The sequence below is a fragment of the Squalius cephalus genome (assembly GCF_949319135.1).
Source record: "Squalius cephalus genome assembly, chromosome: 3".
Taxonomy (NCBI): Eukaryota; Metazoa; Chordata; class Actinopteri; order Cypriniformes; family Leuciscidae; genus Squalius; species Squalius cephalus.
Genome location: NC_137124.1, coordinates 56,722,885 through 56,744,876, shown reverse-complemented (window position 1 = coordinate 56,744,876; position 21,992 = coordinate 56,722,885). Strand labels below are relative to the sequence as shown.

At 39.2% G+C, this 21,992-nt stretch overlaps 1 protein-coding gene across 4 annotated transcripts in view; it reads right to left on the bottom strand.

The window, feature by feature from the left end:
- The window catches only part of csnk1g1 (casein kinase 1, gamma 1), a 60,945-nt gene that overhangs the window by 26,247 nt on the left and 12,706 nt on the right, over positions 1-21,992 (bottom strand). The gene's annotated exons all lie outside the window — the stretch shown is intronic.

The following is a 21,992-nucleotide window of genomic DNA, read 5'->3' as shown; positions in this document are numbered from 1 at the left end:
CGACTGCCTTATTCTGTGTAAGAAGGCACATCATCTCACAGGAGGAGGAGCTCAACTGTCGTTATGGAGTGAGTTTGGAGTAAATGCATGTTATTAAATGTTGCATGTTATTAAAAAGAGGTTCATAAATGATTCTCGTGTTTTGGAAAGATGTTTGACTCCTGTTGCTTTTTCAAATGCACGTTATAAGTGACTCAATCTCACAGTGCTTTCAGACGGAGCAGCGTTTACAGAGCCGTACATCAATGACAAGCTGCGCATAAAAAATCATTTAAAAAATAAATAAAAATTCACAGACTTTGCGCTTTTAAACTCGCGATAAGCCATCTCGATTTAAGCGCGATTACATGTAAATTGCAATTAATCGAGCAGCCCTATTTTTTTTTTTTTTAAGTTAAACCTCCAACGTTTTTGATCATTTTCATAATTATTTTCATAATTTCATGGCCCACAGAGTTTTGTTGTTGTATGAATATCTAAACATGCAATATATCAAAAGAAAGAACAGAGCCTTTAATAAAAAATAAAAACATTTAAAACTGTTTTATTCTAGCTTCATGCATTTTTTTTAATGAACACTTGAATATGGGAGTTTCATAAAAATAAAAAAAGCAACATGTTAAACAAAAAGCTGAGAAAAATTTGCCTTTTTTCCCCCAAAGACACCAATGTGCGTAAAGCAAATTACAAAAACGTAATTATTGCTCGCTGTCTTTTGTTACAGAGATTCTGTACTCTGTCAGAAGGTGCATAATAGCGCCCCCTACCGTATAACAGTGGAAGCTGGAAAATTCTGTCAATGGCAGGGAAGCGTTGTCTCATAAATGTCTCATAAATGTCTCATAAATGTCTCATAAATGTCTCATAAATGTCTCATAAATGTCTCATAAATGTCTCATAAATGTCTCATAAATGTCTCATAAATGTCTCATAAATGTCTGCAACAACTGAATACCAGTACTGAGAGAACTATGAAAATGGAGGAATACATAGATGAAACTGGCTTTGCCTGAACACTTGTGATCCCACATGATTATGCCAAGAGATCAATATTAGCAAAATTAACGGAACTGAGTGCAAAAACAGGTCCAGTGTCTGTATTCAACAGTGTAGCGACACACGAAACGAACGTAATTATTGCTCGCTGTCTTTTGATACGGAGATTCTGTACTCTTTCAGAAGGTCCATAATAGCGCCCCCCTACCGTATAACAGTGGAAGCTGGAAAATTCTGTCAATGGCAGGGAAGCGTTGTCTCATAAATGTCTCATTCTCATAAATGTCTCATAAATGTCTCATTCTCATAAATGTCTCATAAATGTCTCATAAATGTCTCATAAATGTCTCATAAATGTCTCATAAATGTCTCATAAATGTCTCATAAATGTCTCATAAATGTCTCATAAATGTCTCATAAATGTCTCATAAATGTCTCATAAATGTCTCATAAATGTCTGCAACAACTGCATACCAGTACTGAGAGAACTATGAAAATGGAGGAATACGTAAATGAAACTGGCTTTGCCTAAACACTTGTGATCCCACATGATTATGCCAAGAGATCAATATTAGCAAAATTAGCAAAAACAGGTCCAGTGTCTGTATTCAACAGTGTAGCGACACACGAAGCACAGCTCACACAGACCCAAGCAGCTTTCTGTTGGTCAACATGGCAAAATTCGAGTGATCAACTTGAACATGAGCTAAATCTGCGTGGGCAACTATTTCGCCCTCACGCGAAACTCCAGATTGCATGGATTCCTACTGGAATGACTGGATTTCGCCCGCAAAACTTGGAAAAATGGTGTGACCGTACCTTAATGCGGCCGAACCCCATGGCATGTCTGCTATAAAACGCAGTAATTAATAGCTAAAAGAAATACATGTGTCTGTAAACTGTGTGCATCTTCAGAGGGTGATGTGGGTAGTTGCTCATTGTGTGGTGGTGTGTTGTAACACCCCTGAGAATAGAGCGCACTGTTGGCCTGCCGATGACTCATCTTGTGTTCAGACTGCACATAACACACACACTCGGTTGTTGGTTTCTATCTCTGCTGATTAACACTTTCACAAGCTTTCTATCGGCACTCCACTGCTAGATGCTACTGGAAAGGGGGAGTGGGAATTCAAAGAGTGGGAGGAAATTCATATAGAAATGTAAAATATCTCTCAAAAAGTTAACATTATTTAAAAAAAAATGCATCAGTCAAAAGTGATTTGAGAAATGCACAATATGCATACAATATGACCAGAAAAAAAATCAAACATTAACATCCACTTCCAAAGAGTTTAAATTTGCTGTCATTCGCAAAGTGCATTTCCCTTAATTACACATTTTAGCGAATTTGACCATGTTTTTAGCTACCAATAATCGTGATTAAGGCTGCGTATAATTTATGAGTAGAAATGCACAATATGCATACAAGATGTACAGAAAAAACTGGTTTCAAACATTATGATACTAGCATTGTACAAATTAGGCAACAAGCTGCTGTTGTTTGACAGGAATAGCTCATCTAACAATGAAAACTGTCACCAATTGTTTGCCCATATGTCATTTAAAATCCTTGTGATTTTTTCCTTCTATAATTTAAAATATTATTATTATTATTATTATTATTATTATTAAAAGGGGTCAAAACGGGGAGATCTCGCCAATCTACATTCAAAATGTCCAAATTAAAATATGATTAAATTCTGATTTAGAGGAACATTAATTAACTGAAAATGTATGAACTCTTTAATAATAACTAATAATAAATTACATTTTAAAAGGTTTTATGAACTAAATATGTTGGTCACATAGTTTATTTGGTTGGTTACGGTATCAATGCCGTGGTCTCAGAGCTTGTGATCACACCAAAGCCAAAACGACTCAAATCCATTTATTTTAATGGGAATCCTTGTGATTTTTTCTTCTATAATTGAAAATATTATCATTATTTAAAAAAGTAAAATCAGTCAGATCTCACAAATCTACATTTAAAATGTCCAAATTAAAATCTGATTCATTAAATTCTGATTTAGGCTAGGCATTTTAATAATAATAATAATAATAATAATAATAATAATAATAATAATAATAATAATAAACAAATTAACTTAAAATTGATGAATTAATTAATAATTACTAATAATAAATTACATTTTAGTAGATTTTATGAACTAAATATGTTGTCCACATCGATTCATTAAATTCTGATTTGGGCATTTTAATTTTAGGGGACAATTAACTAACTGAAAAATGTATGAACTCTTTAATAATTACATTTTAGTAGGTTTTATGAACTAAAAAGTAGCAAAATATTTTGGTCACATCTCAGGCATAAGGCACTAAAGGCAGTTTATTTGGTTGGTTACAGGATCAGAGCTTCACACCTAGGGTTGCAAAGGGGCGGAAAGTTTCCGGTAAATTTCCATGGGAAGTTAAGCTGGGGAATTTTGGAAATATTCATTACCACGGCAACCGCTTGCACACTTCCACTCTGAAAGTAACTGTACACATAAGAGACGGATAGATACATTATTTAAGGTTATTTCTATTCGTTAGAATATTGATATATGAACTTGTTGTCAAGTAAACCCCGTTGCGAGCATGTGCGTCTCTCTAAACTTTCAGTGTGCTGCACTGCTCTAGTTGACTTCTGCGCCTTCCCCCCCGAAAATATCACGTTAATTTAGAAAACGTAATTCCTTTTGTGGATCCTCTTGGTCTTTCTTCATGTTTCTTTGACAAATATCCGTGTCTCAGTCTCACGCACGCTGCACGCGAGTTAACCACGTCTACTTATTTACATGTCGCGGTATACACGGAATAAAAAAAATCTGTTACGGTTGACATTTTCTTCCGCGGTAACGATATATACCGTCATACCGTCCAGCCCTACTTATGTGGTAAATAAAGTTATTCTAGCTTATTTAGCATCTAACTTATCAGCTTGCTATCTACTAGATGAATACATTTGTATGTGATATTTGCAATATCTAATATTATTAATATATAATATTAAACATTTAATAAATATATTTCCCCATAATATCATCAAAACTTACTTCACTTTGTTTAGTCCACAGGCTCAAATGTGTGCCTTCAATAGTCTTGTGCTTTGGGCTTCTGTACATGTGATGGAGGCGTGCACAGTGCCAGTAGGGGGTGTGGTCTCAATAGCCATGCAGTAAGCAGTGTGCTATGTGGATGTGATTGAGGAATGGCATGGATATTCAAGTGTATTTGAATGGCATCTGTTTGTTTTAGTCAAGATTATGCTAAAATATACTTTCCTCAACTATATTTAAGTTCCCTATGAAGAGCCAACCCTCAACTTTGAAAATTCCCAGTTTATTCCCATAAATTCCTGTTAATTCCCTTAAATTCCCATTAATTCCCATGGAAAGTTTCCATCTTTGAAAATTCCCATAATTTTGCAACCCTAATCACACCAAAGCCAAAACAACTCAAATCCATTTATTTTAATGGGTGTGTGTGTTGCTTTCATTGCAGAAAAAAAAAAAAGCTTGCATGGAGGCCTAGGCCAGTGTATTTCTCCCAGTCCGTCTCACTCTGAGTCCTCAGCGCTCCAATAAAACACCATCTGCCAGCAGCCAGTTTGAGAGAGTGGCTCAAACACTGACGTCTGACTGGAGACGAGAAACCATGTGACTCAAGGGCCTCCAGTTCACACACACACACACACACACACACACACCAGCCTGCACTGACGCATCTCACTTCTGCCACGCTGCACACTTAAACAAACCCCAGTTCAGCCGGAGAATCAAACACAAAGGCTGGGAGAGTCCGGTGCGCTGGATTTCTCATGCCTGAGCTGGTTGATCAGTAGCCAAGCCGTTCCCAGCCAAACTCCGAGATTCGAGTCCCGATGCCAAGGCTACCCGGAGGAGGTGTATCAGAGTTCAACACCATACACATACACATTAACCACACACAAAAGAGAACTCGACTGTTCTTTCTAGAGGAAGAGACAGAAGTGTGACCTTCGTTTGGCCAGCATGATGGGAAATTATGACATGTACAAGAAGCTGTTAAACATTAATGTTTCATAAGGAAGTATTTTCCAGAGTAAGGGTCATCTTTATTAAAGATAGTGATTAATATTGAGTCATCTAAAAATACAACAGCGTTATTGTTTTGAAGATAATATGATACACTTTGAAGCACCATAAATCTTGCAAATACCAAAATGCATATATTTGGTAAATCATTTAAAAATATGTAATTTCCATTTGTCGAAATTGTTGCAAACTAACTGGGAATATGTTTTCTTGTTAGTTAACTAGTGTGCCTAATCCTTATTGGATAGATAACATCATTGGTACCATCTCTGTGCTAACCCCATTTACCCAGAGTGGTTAGTAGCCTTAATAATCCACAGTATGTTCAGGTTATGTATATGACAGTGTGTAGTGAATTACCTATACAATCATTTAGTCATTAGTTTAGACTGCAGTGAGGTGAAAACAGAACAAAGCGCAGAGCAAGCTGTTGTTAGCTAGCTGCTAATTTTATTCAATTCATATGGTAGAAAATTAGACTTAGTTAAAATACATTTTAATGCTACTTTTTTTTAATATTAATATGATTATATACAAAATAATTATCAGGTCTAACAAAGAAGGATCTTATCTTACAAAGCTTTCGGGCAAGAAAGGATGACAGAGAGTGACAGGAAATATCTGTGTCTGATAATTGCATAGCCTATATAAAATGTACATATACAATATTTGTAAGCACTTTGTTGATCTGTCCTAAGGTTTTTAGCTATTTAATGAATAAATAGTGTAAGTAAAAAAAAAACACAAACTGGTTTTTTTTCATTATTTTACATTTATTGTCAAGTATTTGGCTCGCAGATCATGTATAGTTTTTTTTTTTTTTTACTGTGTGTGTGTGTGTGTGTTTTGTTTTTGTGATTTATGAATACAGAAATTTGTATAATGACTTGGTATTTCACTGGTATTACAACGTGAACGTGATTTATGAGGACATTTCCTGATCCCTCGTATTTTTAATACCTTTAAAAACATGCTAAACAGTGTTTTATTAAAAATGTAAAAATGCAAAAAGTGTTCTGTGATGTGTAGGTTTAGGGATAGGGTGTGTGTGTGTGGGATGGGTAGGTTTAGGGGTCGGGTTAGTGTGTGTAGGTTTAGGGGTCGGGTTAGTGTGTGTGATTGGTAGGTTTAGGGATATGTTTAGTGTGTGTGTGTGTAGGTTTAGGGGTCGGGTTAGTGTGTGTGTGATTGGTAGGTTTAGGGATAGGTTTAGTGTGTGTGTGTGTGTGTGTGTGTGTGTGTGTGTGTGTGTGTGTGTGTGTGTGTGTGTGTGCAGGTTTAGGGGTCGGGTTAGTGTGTGTAGGTTTAGGGGTCGGGTTAGTGTGTGTAGGTTTAGGGGTCGGGTTAGTGTGTGTGTGTGATTGGTAGGTTTAGGGATAGGTTTTGTGTGTGTGTGTGTGTGTGTGTGTGTGTGTGTGTGTGTGTGTGTGTGTGTGTGTGTGTGTGTGTGTGTGTGTGTGTGTAGGTTTAGGGGTCGGGTTAGTGTGTGTAGGTTTAGGGGTCGGGTTAGTGTGTGTAGGTTTAGGGGTCGGGTTAGTGTGTGTGTGTGATTGGTAGGTTTAGGGATAGGTTTAGTGTGTGTGTGTGTGTGTGTGTGTGTGTGTGTGTGTGTGTGTGTGTGTGTGTGTGTGTGTAGGTTTAGGGGTTGGGTTAGTGTGTGTAGGTTTAGGGGTTGGGTTAGTGTGTGCAGGTTTAGGGGTTGGGTTAGTGTGTGTAGGTTTAGGGGTCGGGTTAGTGTGTGCGTGATTGGTAGGTTTAGGGATAGGTTTAGTGTGTGTGTGTGTGTGTGTGTGTGTGTGTGTGTGTGTGTAGGTTTAGGGGTTGGGTTAGTGTGTGTAGGTTTAGGGGTCGGGTCGGGTTAGTGTGTGTAGGTTTAGGGGTCGGGTTAGTGTGTGTTTTGGATTGGTAGGTTTAGGGATAGGTTTAGTGTGTGTGTGTGTGTAGGTTTAGGGGTCGGGTTAGTGTGTGTAGGTTTAGGGGTCGGGTTAGTGTGTGTTTTGGATTGGTAGGTTTAGGGATAGGTTTAGTGTGTGTGTGTGTGTGTGTGTGTGTGTGTGTGTGTGTGTGTGTGTGTGTGTGTGTGTGTGTGTGTGTGTGTGTGTGTGTGTGTGTGTGTGTGTAGGTTTAGGGGTCGGGTAGTGTGTGTAGGTTTAGGGGTCGGGTTAGTGTGTGTAGGTTTAGGGGTCGGGTTAGTGTGTGTAGGTTTAGGGGTCGGGTTAGTGTGTTTAGGGGTCGGGTTAGTGCGTGTAGGTTTAGGGGTCGGGTTAGTGCGTGTAGGTTTAGGGGTCGGGTTAGTGTGTTTAGGGGTCGGGTTAGTGTGTTTAGGGGTCGGGTTAGTGCGTGTAGGTTTAGGGGTCGGGTTAGTGCGTGTAGGGGTCGGGTTAGTGCGTGTAGGTTTAGGGGTCGGGTTAGTGTAGGGGAATAGAATATACAGTTTGTACAGTATAAAAACATTACGCCTATGGAATGTCCTCACAAGTATAGCAAAACAAACCTGTGTGTGTGTGTGTGTGTGTGTGTGCGTGTGTGTGACCATGTCTGTCCGCCACCACCGAAGACCATTTTTGACCCAGGAAAACCCCTGGGGATGCTGGGTCACTATTATCTCCAGTGTTCATTTTGCATTTAAGTGGACTGAGCTCACTCATGATACCAGAAAAGCTCACGTTCACAAATCCCTAGGCATTACACGAGTCTCCATCTAGCCTGAAAAACAGAGAGAGCCTGAGAGGAGACAAATAAAAACAGAGGATGGACGTGGATTACATAAGCGCCACGGGCGGTGTTATGTCATTCACAAAGCTGCGTTTGAGGAATGGAGAGACGGAGGAACAAGATTAACAAATTGCCCACTTTGCTGGGAACGCTTGTGCACAAACACTCACGCGAGCATCCCTTGGAAAAGCAGAGACGGGAGAACGAGGTACGACCGGGGAACAGGTTGAAGGGAAGAGAGCAGTCAGATGGGGGCAGTATATGATTATGGGCAGTTGGTATTATCATATCAGCATGTGTGTGGGATACGCCTGGCCACAGCTCAGGCTTCCCGTCAGCCAACCATGATGCGCTGAGAAGACGAGGGGAGGTGGCACAAACGTGGCGCCATCGGGATCAATCTAAGGCAGAGCCACCGCAAGCCTCTTGTCTGAAAAGATGCAACTACAGCAAACCAACACTGTGTGACAGGAATCTTTGCTGTGATATTTGTTCTTCCTGTCTGTCAGCCTAGTCGCTGTAACATGACCCGAACCGCTGTGATGTCCATGAGTGTGTACCCACATCAAAGACGTCCCTCGCTCGCTTTTGTACCTGAGCGGATCGGATTAAAAGGGATGATCTCTAGTGCAAACAGAAGAAATCATTACAGCCAAATCAAACAGCCGTTTGTGTATTCTGTTGACTTCAAGCAGCAAATGCATTCAGAGAAACGACACTGAAAGGGTTGCTCCAATCAAACTATAAACTCGACATTACAGCTGGGTAATTAGATAAGATCTAATTTTTCTGAATATTAGACTATATTTTAATGTTTATTTTTAACCAAACAGCCATTTTGTGACGTTTACACAATGTTTAAGCAAAGTTGGAATACGTAGTATGCACCAATTTAACAATTCAAAGTAAAAAACTGCATTATTTTATGATGTTTAAAAAATTGATAAATTAAGACAAGCATAAATATATTAGTTTTTTTTTTTTTTATAGCTGTATTGAATATAAATCACAATTTTGGCCAAATAATGTAGCTCTACAAACAAGAACAGCAAACCTGGATATTATTTTTTTAATTTTAATTTTTTAAATTGCAAAAATAAATGTTAAATTCTCCAAATCGCGCAGGCCTAATCACTATCAAAACGGGGTGGAACTGACTGATTGGAAACTCAAAAGCAAGATAAAAGTGCATTAAATTAAATGTTGATTATTTTTAACTGCAAATCCCATATTATGTGCATCATAATCGATCAATATATCACAAGTCCCACTCAAAAATATATACAGTAAACCGTATAGAGCTAATTCCTTCCCTAGTAGTAGGTGGTATCACCAAAATATCATGATATTGATTTCTTAGATGTCTTTTTTTCAACCCTGAAATGTATAATATACATATAAACATGTAGTAATGTTTATTAGATAATATAATAATGTCAATACTTTTAAAAATGAAAGTGACTTTCATTTGATTTTGAGCTGCTTGAGCATTTGATTTAGAAATGCTAAAATAAAGCAAGAAATTAGTCTTAAAAAGACTCAGATAAATAAGACTAGAAAAGTGTAATGCATCATAAATATGACTGCATAAAAATCACGTGTGAAACCACAGTCAAACATCCTGTATTCTGACACTTGGAAACCTGTGACAGTGTGACCACACACACCAGTTGAGTTCGACATTAATGAGGAAAACGTCAACGCCGTGAACAACCTACAATCACGCAGTGTTTACATCACAAAACTAATTGGGTTTCATTAAAATCTGCAAAGCTGTCTGTGCTGGAAAGACATGTCTGTGGCAATTCAAGAAGTAGGCTATCATATCAGATCCTTTTTATTATTTATATTTTCTGCAGATTTACCAGTCCAGCATAATCACTACCGGCTGCCGGATGACACTGGTTACTCAGCATATACCGTCATACCGCCCAGCCCTGACGTTCAGCAGATCTCTATAAGAGCATTACATATGGGTTTGAATATCAAGGCTTGTGTGTGTGTGTGTGTGATCATAACACGCTAATCGGAACAGATGGGATTGACCGTGATCTCTGGACCAGTGATGTCACTTCTCTCCTCATTGATAAGAGCTGCGTGCCCAGGCATGAGGAGAGAGAGAGAGAGAGATAGAGATAGAGAGAATGAATGCACTGATCACACCATCACAGAAGATGAGTAATCATCACTAACACCCTCGTCACCGCCTGTGCTCCGAACTTACCATTTACCGTTACGGGAAAGAAATGTTTTCTGAGAGCCCTGATAGAGCTCTACATTTACCAGTCTGATGTTCCACTACTGCTCGTTTATTATCATCACAGATCTCCTGAAAGGTCATTTAATCTGGCTGAATGCAGGACTGCTCAGAATCCTGCGTGGCACGTCCTCTGAACGGATAAGCATGCGCTGGCAGGGCCGTAACATCACTGCATGATATCGATGCAGCTGAAAACCTCTCGGAGAATCATGTCTGGGCATGTCCGAGTCTGTCCTTCAGGAGAGCGGCCACAGACAGACTAATGTTGTGATGTCCAACCCAACCGTGTGATAATTTTATTTTAGCCTTATTACAATTGACAAATGAGTTTTCGTTTTAGTTAACAATAACAAGACGGTATTGTGCTTGAACGGTCAAATACACCCACGTGTGTCAAAATGCCGTCTTTAGCCCTATTTGGACGGGACTAGTTTAAAGGGATAGTTCGGCCAAAAATGATATTTAACCCATGATTTACTCACCCTCAAGCCGTTCGAGATGCATATGTCAATCTTTTTTCAGACGAACACATTTTCAGTTATTTTAGAAAATGTCTTAGATCTTTCAGTGGTTATAATGTCAAGTTATGGGGTCCACCTCCTTCAAGTCCCAAAATGTGCATGCATCCTTCACAAAAGTAATCCATCCGGCTCCAGGGGGATAAACGAAGGCCTTCTGAGGGTAATCCGTGCGGTTTTGTCGTAAAAATATACATATTTAAAACTTTATAAATGAAAATATCTTGCTTCCGGCAACGGTCGACGCGCGTTCACGGCAGATGGATGCCGGCGTATGACGTAGGACGTAGCGTTTGATTTAGCTGTACTTCATTCTACATCACGACGCTTCCTACGCTACGTCCTACGTCATACACCGGCATCCATCTCCCGTGAATACGCGTCGACCGCGATCTTAAGATCTAAGACATTTTCTAAAATAACTGAAAATGTGTTCGTCTGAAAAATGATTGACACATGCATCTCGAACGGCTTGAGGGTGAGTAAATCATGGGTTAAATATCATTTTTGGCCAAACTATCCCTTTAACATGGAGAGGTGGGGTAGAGTAATTATTACCAGAGCTTCTTGGTGATTTTAGTCCCGTCCAAATGTGCATCTCAGTGATCATCACGGACAATGCGAGTAAAGATTACGGCGACTTTTACCTTCAGTAAAAAGGTCTGGGAAAATGACCTCAGGTAATACTAATCCTGTGTGAATAGACCCGCTGTAAACATGTACATAAATATTTCATAATTTCCTGTTTAAAAGTAGTTTTCCGTGGTTTTTCCAAGTATGGAGACGCTTGAAAAAGCATTCAGTTGCGTTCTGGACGCTGGGACGAGTCTGTGGCAAAACTCAAGTGTTTTCCACACACCATTCAGATCAGAAAGAAGATCGAAGCACTTGTTAGAGGCACGAAACATCTTTTAGCGTTAGATAAGTGCCTATTACCAACACAATACAATCTGAAGTTAATTAATACATCGCTCGACCAGACATTATGTTATATGTGTTTGTGCACATGATATCAGGAAGCAACGTAATACACACATGACGACAGGAGAGAGACGGCGATGTGCAAATCGAGTTACTCTCCCACTTCTGCTAGTTTTACTGAGATATCTTATGCTGTGCAAATTGGCCATTAATATTACAGACGTCCTGTGGTAAAATTACATTACTCCTCCTACCCTTGTAAAGTTAATCCCGTCCGAATAGGGCTTTTGCCAGTATATTTGTAAACACAGCTGTTTATTCTTAGCCTGACTACGTCAGACTTCATACTTCCGCTCAATTTCATTTCGCTTCTGTACTCAGTCTGAGATAGTGTAATAGTTTTCCGTTTTCCTCCGGCCTGAAAACAGCCGGCCAATCAACAAACAGAGGGCGGGCTGAGAGCCGTGACGTAGACGCTGATTGTAACGTGGTGGATGCGTAGATTTACTTCACATAATCTGCAAAAGTCGTTCACAGCCATGTTCACTCCGGTATTTCGCTCGATGGTTTAGTTTTTGCATCATACATGCGTTTACAGTGGAAGTTAGATGCGGCTGAGCATGCGCATAACACACACCATAACCAAACGTTATGTGATTGGCTTACGGGTAACCAATGATTTTAAAGGGGGGGTACCATGGTGTTTCATGTATTCAGAGTTGTTTACAGTGTTAAAGAGATGGATTCTCATGTTAAACATGGGCAAAGTTTTAAAAAAATATTTTGGACGAATAACGGAGAATTTCTGTGCTGAAAATCTTACTTCCGGGTTGGTACAAGTTTCGGCTGGGTTTTTTTTTATCGTGGATCTAATGACGTAGATAAGAGTGGAACTCCTTATATGAGCATTTCTCTCGGAAAAGCGCGCCCGCGCACACGTCGACCAGAGGAGAACGAGACCGCGCACATCAACAGGAAATCATCGGCAGCGCTGCATAGGATTTGTTCAAGAATGTCTCCAAAAAAGTGTGTTTTTGGATGTGAGGGAAAGCTTACCGTGTCCAGCTTTCCAAAGAACCCAGTGTTACAGGAACAGTGGATGCAGTTTGTTTTTCCGGGGCAGCAACGGAGTGTAGGAAGTGCGGTTGTGTGTTCTGGTCGTTTCAGTGACGAATGTTTTATTAACAAGGCCCAGGTCGACGCTGGATTTGCAAATCGTTTGCTATTAAAACGTGGAGTGGTCCCAGTGATAAAAGACCCCATTCATGTAAGTACAACTGGATCAGATTTCTGTCTTTTGCTGGAAATCAAGCACTACCGCTTGACTCTATAGCTCCGCCTCCAGGACCTCGGCTTTTTCCGGAGAGAATCGGAAAGCTGTATTTTTCTTTTATAAATTTAATAAAACTAAACACTTTTTTGAGATATTAAGGATGCACTACTACTCTATAGGTACTCAAGATTAACATGAGATTAGGTGAAACTGTGCATGTTATGTACCCTTTAAACTTCAGACAAGCGCCCCCCCGCGAGAAAGAAAACACTTTTCAATTATGCCATGCCAGACTCTGTCTACGAAGCAAAGCGAAGTAGCAGAGTTTGGTATTACCAGGCTAGTTTATTCTTTAGTGAACACAAACAGTTGAGAAAGAAAACGCACGTGTATCAGTATATTGGATCCGTGCATTCGGTCTTAAAATGACAGCAGCCTAATATTCCTGCTTCAGTCTGTGTCATTAACGTTGATCAAGAAAAATAGAAAAATCACTCACTGCTCTTGACTGAATAACTTGTAATTTTAAAAATAAATGCATATTTAAATGTACACAGTAAAGACTATGGAGTTACATTTCATTACTTTATACAATTTATGTATTTCTATTGCTTGAAGTTTTTCAGGCATTTCATTTGTGTCTGTTCTATTGTATACTTTGTCCTATTGCTTGCAATTAGCTTCTTCGTTCTCATTTTATCACTGACTGTTTACTTGTTTTCAGTAAGCCTGAGAGTTGAGACAGTTGTCAGATTTTTATCATTGAAACTCTCGTGTGGACTAATTTCTTATGCATTTCATCCCAATCCTGTGTTGCTAATTCCAAAACATCACTTTAGAGCTTGTAACAGAGGCTTGAGCCACCGATACGCAGACTTATGCTGTTATATAAGAGAGATGCAGACTACTGCAGTTATTACAGCGAGCGAGAGATTAAGCATGTGTGAATTACCTGAATCTGTGCGTCTCTCAACGGCGTTCAACAGGAGCCTTTCTACGATTAGCAAAACAGTAAGTTTAACTGCTTCAAGAAAAGTGACGTTACTACCTCACAACTGAGAAATGATACGTAGCTTTTCAGCTGCAAAACTATTTTACTAATAAAGTTGCGGGCAGTGCTAAGTTTGAGTCCGTGCATGTTTCTGTGTGTGTGTGCCTGTACTGTATTGTGTGCACATTTGTATGGGAGAGAGAGCGTACTTTCAATAGATAAATGCAATTTAGTGGGAAAATATGGAAATAGTTTGCCATTTTTATCATTGTTTGTTATATCCATTTGCATGGTCAATGTCTTTGTGGTTTCTTCTGCTGTTGTAGGCTGCGAGGACCTTTGAAATAAGAGAAATCATTTGCCGAAGTGATATGAAACTGCACTGTGGTCAAGACCTGCCTGGAGCTACTTTAGCTGTGCCTTTACCAGAAAATAAAGGTTAGCCAACCGTGCTGAGAATTCTGGGCCGAAAATGGTTTGTAATCCTGCCGTGCCGTACCAGTCTAAAGTGGAAATATAACTGGAACCATTCGGCCCGACGGTGGAAAAGCGGCTTTAGAATGTTTGTCAACCAAACAGAATCAAACATTCAACAGCCCTGAAACACAAATTTAAAGGGGTCATGAACTGGCTTTTTACATTTTTTATATTGTTGTCTGATGTCAACTTATGACGTTCGCTTGGTATTTACATTCAAAAACATCAAAATGAATAAGTAATAGGCTATTTTCTACCCTGGTTTTGAGCCTAGCTCCTGAAACGCTCGGTTTTTATGGGCGTGCCGCATTGAAGACTTGGAAGTAAACGCCCACTGCTATGATTGGATAACAGTTTTGCATATTATAATGAGTTTCATGTAATGCGCTAATCGGTGGGCGGGGCTAAACAAGCAGTGCTGAAGTAGGCGTTGATCTTCTTCTGCGGAGGCGGGGTTTGACACCCTTTGACGTCATAGATCCATTCCCCACTTTAAAAAACCTGTCGTTCGCTGTGCCTGGTGTCAATAAAAGCTTTTATTGGATTAACAAGGATGTTTTCAGTTCTGAAACTTACAGGATATTCTTATAGTATGATGATGACCTCTTATATATAAAAAGTCAAGGAAAATTTAATTTCTCAGTTCATCAACCCTTTAAAGAATTAACTCAAAAGAACATTTGTTTTTTGAATCAAACATCTCTAAAGGTAAACAAAGCAAAGGTTTTAAGAATTCTGACTGACAAGAAATGAACCGCATCTCATTTATCTGGTACAATGTGCTCCTGGAAGACAGACATACCTGGGTTTAAACTCAAAGGACGATCTGAATCTCTAGGGAAGATATCAAGGCAACTGACAAAGCCTGTTATGTAAATAGATTTCATTATTGCATATACACGGCTGTGTTTGTGCACTATGAGGATTCCTAACAACAGGAAAACCACTGCAGAGAAGAACAAATAGAGCCTGAATCAGTCAGCCTTAAATAATGCACTAATTTCATCTCATAACCCGCCACCATGAACCAAACGTTAAAGCCAGACTAAACCATCCAAACATGCTGTGCAGGAGGAAGGTGAAAATCACAAAGAGGAGGCAGAGACACTCCACCCCTCCATCACCCCATCCATCACCCCATCCATCCATAAAGCATGAGCTGAGATCTCAGCAGGAGGCAGACACACACACACACACATACAGCACCTGCTACGGCTGGGAGATGCTCTTTATACTATAGCGATTGGGGGGGGGGGGGATTCACTGAGACATCATTATACTTTTTCAAATCGAGCTGATCATTAATTTGTACTGAAAGCATAACTGGATCATACAATCACAGATAAATGCGAATCGCCACATTAAACACAGGTTTCACTCACCTTGAGTAGTAAAAGAATGACTTTGCAGTCGTACGTGGATAAATGGATTACTTGAGAACTGATAAACATTTGTTAGGAGTCACAAAAAGGATTTTGGCTAAAGGCACCAGGATAATGATATATAGAGAGATATAGATATAGATCTAATATATATATATATATATATATATATATATATATATATATATATATATATATATATATATATATATATATATATATATATATATATATATATATATATACATATATATAATTTGAAACCCTGATTACAAAAACAAAAGTCTCACCATTAAAAGCCGTGTCCCAAGCACACAATTATGATGTTCTCATTATGTTATGTATCCTATATGACAGACTTGTGCTGCACATGTTGCACTTAAATGTATTTTCCTCTTCAAAGTGATATTTCACTCAGTCATATTTCAAGCATTTCAAAACCATCATGGCAAACAGTGCACATCTGAAGCGTCTCAGCTGAAGGAAATAGAAACATTATTTAATCGGCTTTAATATATCGGCCACATTTTCTTATTGGGCTGATAACAGTAACATTTAAAATTAACATATAATTGCCCGATACGGATATGGTGGCCGATATATCGTGCGTCCTTATTAAATACATTTATTGACTGTCTATCAGGAGTTAATGTATAGGTTAAAATAAACATTTTCAACAAACAAGTTACAATTTAAGTTTTTAATTGCCAACACACACACACGTATATGTATATTAGTAGCCAAACAAATGAATTTTGAGCTAAGCAGAATACAAAATATTTATAACGACATGGAAATGTCCATAATTAAGATTGTATTCATTTCTAAAACTTTTATAGGCAAAAATTTTATATATATTTTTAAAAGGCGTTCTCATTGGCACAGTTTCAACGTCCACAGCATTAAGACTGGACTAATCGAGAATAGAACTTGTCGACTATTTTCATTATTTATTTTTTAGACTTGTATTGTTTTGAATGGGGAAAATTGCAATGCTCAATATGTTGGAAAAAGTCCCGCCTTCTAAATAAGACCCAATCGCCGACTGGTAGTCATCGCGTCACTGCAGCTGCCGTTAGAAGCTCCGGATCCTATAGAAACAGTCAGACGCGTGCTTCCACTGCGCATTAGCTTGATCCAGCCTGAAAAATGTCCTTTTCTGTCATGAAACGAGCATTTAGAAACTAAATTTATGAGACAGTTGTTGTCCGATTTCATTGGTGATTTCAAAGTCAAACATGAAATTTAATCGTAAGCTTGGCGAACAGTTTTGGAGAATTTGATGTTTCCCCATTCAAAGAGACAGGAGCTGCACTTGCATGCCCGAGAGGCGTTTCAAAGATGGCCGCCAAGTGAAATGACTTGTCTTAAAGGGACTTTCGTTTTTATCACTTGGTCATTGAAGTCTTAATTCTAATTATTTGAAAAGGGACAAATGTCAAAACACTGGCATCCCTATGACACACACTTTTGTAATAATTTGTAATAAAACAACAAATTCCAACAGTCCAGGAATATGAAGAATCTCTCCCAGTAGCCACGATGGTAAGAGCTTGCAGTCGCGCCTGGGGGAGGGTAGACCTCTGGGCTCGGGTTGCACAGTTCAGGACGTAAGGGGAAGCACATCCTCAGGATTTCATGCTAGAGTCACAATAGCATCTCCTTCACCTGAACACCCAGTGCCTCACTTCCTTTGGTCCTTTCTTTTCGGGGTCTAGCAAACAAACATGCTCCCCAAGAAATGGACACAATAGCCTGACTGTAGATTAAACGTGCTCAGGTGCTTTACTTTATTAAATTATAATATATTACCTTTCATGTAGTGTGTAATAAAGCTGATTGTGAGAGTAATCTACAAAGTTTCAAACTGCACGATAAATAAAGTTATTGTCTCCGAAATGAAAGAAGCAATTCTGAACTGCCTGAAACAAGGCGTCAGTAATTCCAATCTTACTTCCTGTTCGAACCTACATAGGTTTGTAACAAATTTACATAGTGCCAACCTATGGTCTTCATTGGCTGCCTGCGAACAACGTCTACTTTGCCCCAGCCTCGAATACTGTAGTTAGTAAATCCACATTGCATGCGCTTCCAAAGGATGAGGACTCAGGCTCGAATTGATACGGTCCAACCGACGGCATCGTTACGGTTTGTTTTACTGTGTATCAAGTGATGAGGAAGATCCGGAGCTGAAATTCAGATATGTTAATGAGCGATTCGTTTCTAACATGTGCTGTAAGCGGTCAACCAATCACTGACTGAGCCAGCTGACCAATCAGAGCAGAGTAGACCAATCACAACAGACTGACCACCTGACCAATCAGAGCAGAGTAGACCAATCACAAAAGACTGGGGCCATCTGACCAATCAGAGCAGAGTAGACCAATCACAACAGACTGGGCCATCTGACCAATCAGAGCAGAGTAGACCAAATCACAACAGACTGGGCCATCTGACCAATCAGAGCAGAGTAGACCAATCACAACAGACTGGGCCATCTGACCAATCAGAGCAGAGTAGACCAAATCACAACAGACTGGGCCATCTGACCAATCAGAGCAGAGTAGACCAATCACAACAGACTGGGCCATCTGACCAATCAGAGCAGAGTAGACCAATCACAAAAGACTGGGTCATCTGACCAATCAGAGCAGAGTAGACCAATCACAACAGACTGGGCCATCTGACCAATCAGAGCAGAGTAGACCAATCACAACAGAGTGAGCCATCTGACCAATCAGAGCAGAGTAGACCAAATCACAACAGAGTGAGCCATCTGACCAATCAGAGCAGAGTAGACCAATCACAACTGACTGGGCCATCTGACCAATCAGAGCAGAGTAGGCTCTCAGAAAGGAGGGGTTTAGAGACTGGATCCACTCAAATGAGAGTGTTTTTGACCTTGAATGGATTATAGGGGCACTTTAAAAGCTCTCTCTATAAAGCAAAGTCTGCTACAGCATCCCAGCAGCATCTGTGAGGTGTTAGGATATCAGAGTTTATGTGGGACCCTGCTGATTCGGTATTACTCCAGCGCGGTGCTCGAGGAGCTGAGCAAGGCACCGGTGTAGAGTTACATAAGCTCGGCTGCCAGGCATTTTAATCAGCCGACTGCTTTTCAGACGTCATACGATAACAGCGCTAAGTGAACATCCTGGAAACGCTTGTGGTCAGAGTGCCACCTTTCCTGAAGTGCTGATTCATCACTGAGACACGAACCCTGCTGGAGGACATGTGCGGAGAAGCACGGTCTGCATATTTCTGTCCCAGATACAGCACAGGAAGAACACTTATACACGGCAAACAAGACTTGCACACACATCTGCTGCTCTGTATATACCAGCGGAGATATAGGCTTACACAGAGGTTTACAGAGAAGCTCGTATAGATGCTAGCTGTGCTGTGCGCTGAATTATTGATCAGCTGCCGCCGCCGCCCTTTTCCGGCCCAACATGCCCCTGAACTACATGCTCAACTATATCATTATAAACACACCCGCTTGATCAGTAAAAACACAGATGTGTTACTATGCTACTAACGTAACATCATTTAATGTATTGGCTTAGGACATGGTGGAGGTGATAGTGCAGTTCACTGTAATAATGTAATCAGTTGTAATGGCAGTCAAATGAGGCTTTTTTCCAGTTCAGTTGACTGTGAGAAGCATTTGCCTTGATACTAATTTGCAGTCTCCACAGTATTTAATCATGTCACTGCATAATTACATTTCTTTTAGCAGATTAAAAAGCTTTGCAATGTCAGAATTCTAGCAAACATAAGAATATCAACATCAAATCAGTGATTAGCATTTTTCCACTACCGGTCAAATGTTTGGAATAATTAAGTGTTTTATTTTATTTTATTATGCTCACCAAGAATACAGTAAAAACAGTTATATTGTGAAATATTATTACAATTTAAAAAGAACAGTTTTCTATTTGAATATATATTAAAATGTAATTTACTCTTGTGATGCACAGCTGAATTTCAACATCCAGTCTCCAGTGTTACATGATCCTGCAGAATAGGGCAGCACGATATATTGTTTTACCATCGATATATCATGATGTGTGCGGTCAAGTACAGGATTATAGTTGATCCGTACGGACCAGGCACCACGGCTCAAATCGCAAGAAAACACATGCGTATCATTATGGATCTGTGCAATTAGTCTTAAAGGGGTGGTTGATTATGATTTCACTTTTCTAACTTTAGTGAGTGTGTAATGCTGCTGTTTGAGCATAAACAACATCTGCAAAGTTACGACGCTCAAAGTTCAAAGCAAAGGGAGATTTTTGCTTTTAAAGAAACAGTTTTTTAAGGACTACAACAAACGGCTGGTCGGGACTACACGACATTCCTCCCGGGTTAGTGACATCACCAACCCTAGAATTTACATAAACCCCGCCCCCTGAACACGATTTATAGATTATCAAGACAGAATATGCTAATCAATGACTTGAAGATAGTTAACTCCACATCAGCTGCATAAATTCATCAACTAACCATACAGAAATGTCCTGTTGCTTCTACATGTTGTCACTTCTTCTTGAGTCTCTACATCATTGTCTGACTCCGGTTTGAACATAAAAGGCTAAAAGTTTTTGACATTTCCAGTGCATGTGTGTGTGAGGTAAAAGGACACAAGCTGTTGAAGCTCCGCCCCCTGTGCCGGGAGCAGCAGCTCATTTGCATTTAAAGGGACAGACACAAAACGGTGCGTTTTTGCTCACCCTCAAAAAGTGACAATTTTAACATGCTATATACAAATATCTGTGGGGTATTTTCAGCTAAAACTTCACATACACACTCTGAGGACATCAAATACTTATTTTACATCTTGTTAAAAGGGCATTACACAACCCCTTTAAAGTGACAACAACCTACTATTCCTGCTGCTGTCTATGTCAATGTTAATCAAACAACAAAATAAAAAAATAGAAAGTTAATTTTGTTGCTTTAAAAAAAAAAATCTATGCGATGTCATTTTACATTTGATTATTCAATTCCTGTACCCGAATGCTGTTAAGGCTATTTGCATCTTTGTTCTATTGTATTAATCTATGCTTGTAATTTTCCATGCAGATTCACTCCCCTACAAAATCATCCCAATCATTTTAGAATTATTAATTCTTTCCAAAAAGAGCTATACAAGTCATAAGGGAGTTTTCTTTTCATATTGCAATTTTTAAATTACTTCAGAAATCATCCTTATATGTTGTTCAAGAAACATTTCTGAATATTTCAAATAAATGCTGTTTATTTAAATCTTCTATTCATCAAAACATAAAAATAAAAAAATACTTTGCTGTCCTCAAAAATATTGAGCGACCAGTATTTGAGGACTATATGCAGCATGGCCCAAAATCTGTATTTTAAAAAGCACTGGAAGATATCAAAAGAAAATGTGCTTGTTAGCATAACCCCAGAGAAATGATCGACACCCAAATGTATGCAGCAGCTAATGCTGAATTCCCCCTTCAGATGATCTAGCTATCCATTAAATGCAAACACAAGAAACTGGGTCTACATGACAGGGCACCTTCTTGCTGACGCAGCTGCTGCTGAGGATATATCGTGCTAATAAATACGAGTATGAAGATGTTGACTAAGGAATGACTGTGCGTGAATCTTAAGAGAGTCTAAGGCCACGCCCCCTGGCCTGTCATCATCCAGACACTGAACATATAATTTGCATTGTCACCAGGGCAACAACGCGTGACGCTCGAGCCGGCACTTCCCGAATCAAAGTGCAATACAAAGTGATCAAGCCCAGCAGCCATTGAAGGTGCAGACGAATGTTTTACCACCTCAATATGTTGTCTAGATAAAAAAAAAGCTACAAGATATTGAGATTAACAGCATGAAAACATCAAATTTAGAGGTCAAGAATACATTCGCCACCATCACTTTTTCAATGATGTATTACGGGAATATCCGATTCACATTTCCACATATGAATGAGGCCTGAAACCAATCAGAGAATATTGGAATCCATGTGCTTTTTTTCCTGCTTACACGTTCATGGGTCATGTCCGATCTGTGCCACATGAAAGGAAAAAACTAATCACTTGAACCATGCAATGTAAATGCGGCTTAATTTAAAGAATAAACAATACTTCTAAAGCATTTATTAATCTTAGTTAATTTTACATTTTAATGCTTAGTGCACAATGCACTCTGAACTAACATGAATGAACAATGAACAACTGTAACATTATGTGTGTTTTAGAAAATGTATCGCCATCTTGTTGGTCTATCCAGCATTTTTTCATGCAATAAATTTACACATAAAGAGATATGGATGGAAACTCAACTAATGTTGAATCCCCAAAAGATTAGTCAGCATATCTTATCCATTTGCGCCTCACAGTCACACCTAC